We start from the raw sequence: 2,500 nt of genomic DNA, 5'->3' as shown, positions 1-2,500 counted from the left end.
TCTCACCTGGTCTCTCACCTGGTATCTCACCTGGTCTCTCACCTGGTCTTTCACCTAATCTCTCACCTGGTCTCTCAACTGGTCTCTCACCTAGTCTCTCACCTGTTTTCTCACCTAATCTCTCACCTGGTCTCTCACCTAATCTCTCACCTGGTCTCTCACCTGGTCTCTCACCTAATCTCTCACCTGGTCTCTCACCTGGTCTCTCCCCTGGTCTCTCACCTGGTCTCTCACTTAGTCTCTCACCTGGTCTCTCACCTAATCTCTCACCTGGTCTCTCACCTGGTCTCTCACCTAGTCTCTCACCTGGTCTCTCACCTGGTCTCTCACCTGGTCTCTCACCTAATCTCTCACCTGGTCTCTCATCTGGTCTCTCACCTGGTCTCTCACCTGGTCTCTCACCTAATCTCTCACCTAGTCTCTCACCTGGTCTCTCACCTGGTCTCTCACCTGGTCTCTCACCTGGTCTCTCACCTAATCTCTCACCTAATCTCTCACCTGGTCTCTCACCTAATCTCTCACCTGGTCTCTCACCTGGTCTCTCACTTGGTTTCTCACCTGGTCTCTCACCTGGTCTCTCACCTGGTCTCTCACCTGGTCTCTCACATAATCTCTCATCTGGTCTCTCACCTGGTCTCTCACCTGGTCTCTCACATAATCTCTCATCTGGTCTCTCACCTGGTCTCTCACCTGGTCTCTCACCTAATCTCTCACCTGGCCTCTCACCTAATCTCTCACCTGGTCTCTCACCTGGTCTCTCACCTAATCTCTCACCTGGTCTCTCACCTGGTCTCTCACCTGGTCTCTCACCTGGTCTCTCACCTAATCTCTCACCTGGTCTCTCACCTGGTCTCTCACCTAATCTCTCACCTGGTCTCTCACCTGGTCTCTCACTTGGTCTCTCACCTGGTCTCTCACCTGGTCTATCACCTGGTCTCTCACCTGGTCTCTCACCTAATCTCTCACCTGGTCTCTCACCTGGTCTCTCACCTGGTCTCTCACCTAATCTCTCACCTGGTCTCTCACCTGGTCTCTCACCTGGTTTCTCACCTAATCTCTCACCTGGTCTCTCACCTGGTCTCTCACCTAATCTCTCACCTGGTCTCTCACCTGGTCTCTCACCTGGTCTCTCACCTAATCTCTCACCTGGTTGCTCAGCTGGTCTCTCACATGGTCTGTCACCTGGTCTCTCACCTGGTCTCTCACCGGGTCTCTCACCTGGTCTCTCACCTAATCTCTCACCTGGTCTCTCACCTAATCTCTCACCTGGTCTCTCACCTGGTCTCTCACCTAATCTCTCACCTGGTCTCTCACCTGGTCTCTCACCTGGTCTCTCAACTAATCTCTCACCTAATCTCTCACCTGGTCTCTCACCTGGTCTCTCACCTGGTCTCTCACCTAATCTCTCACCTGGTCTCTCACCTGGTCTCTCACCTGTTCTCTCACCTAATCTCTCACCTGGTCTCTCAACTGGTCTCTCACCTGGTCTCTCACCTAATCTCTCACCTGGTCTCTCACCTAATCTCTCACCTGGTCTCTCACCTGGTCTCTCACCTAATCTCTCACCTGGTCTCTCACCTTTTCTCTCCCCTGGTCTCTCACCTAATCTTTCACCTGGTCTCTCACCTGGTCTCTCACCATGTCTCTCACCTGGTCTCTCACCTAATCTTTCACCTGGTCTCTCACCTGGTCTCTCACCTGGTATCTCACCTGGTCTCTCACCTGGTCTCTCACCTAATCTCTCACCTGGTCTCTCAACTGGTCTCTCACCTAGTCTCTCACCTGTTTTCTCACCTAATCTCTCACCTGGTCTCTCACCTAATCTCTCACCTGGTCTCTCACCTGGTCTCTCACCTAATCTCTCACCTGGTCTCTCACCTGGTCTCTCCCCTGGTCTCTCACCTGGTCTCTCACTTAGTCTCTCACCTGGTCTCTCACCTAATCTCTCACCTGGTCTCTCACCTGGTCTCTCACCTAATCTCTCACCTGGTCTCTCACCTGGTCTCTCCCCTGGTCTCTCACCTGGTCTCTCACCTGGTCTCTCACATGGTCTGTCACCTGGTCTCTCACCTGGTCTCTCACCGGGTCTCTCACCTGGTCTCTCACCTAATCTCTCACCTGGTCTCTCACCTGGTCTCTCAACTGGTCTCTCACCTGGTCTCTCACCTGTTCTCTCACCTGGTCTCTCAACTGGTCTCTCACCTGTTCTCTCACCTAATCTCTCACCTGGTCTTTCAACTGGTCTCTCACCTGGTCTCTCACCTGTTCTCTCACCTGGTCTCTCACCTAATCTCTCACCTGGTCTCTCACCTGGTCTCTCACCTAATCTCTCACCTGTTCTCTCAACTGGTCTCTCACCTGTTCTCTCACCTAATCTCTCACCTGGTCTCTCAACTGGTCTCTCACCTGGTCTCTCACCTAATCTCTCACCTGGTCTCTCACCTAATCTCTCACCTGGTCTCTCACCTGGTCTCTCACCTAATCTCTCACCTGGTCTCTC

The 2,500-nt window shown here is 52.8% G+C and overlaps 1 protein-coding gene across 9 annotated transcripts in view; it reads right to left on the bottom strand.

Moving 5' to 3' along the window:
* LOC307027276 (protein 4.1-like) overlaps positions 1-2,500 on the bottom strand; it is a 45,062-nt gene that overhangs the window by 13,821 nt on the left and 28,741 nt on the right. The gene's annotated exons all lie outside the window — the stretch shown is intronic.

This window comes from Notothenia rossii, assembly GCF_949606895.1.
Source record: "Notothenia rossii genome assembly, contig: scaffold_84, whole genome shotgun sequence".
Lineage (NCBI taxonomy): Eukaryota > Metazoa > Chordata > Actinopteri > Perciformes > Nototheniidae > Notothenia > Notothenia rossii.
This window is presented reverse-complemented; position numbering and strand designations above follow the sequence as displayed.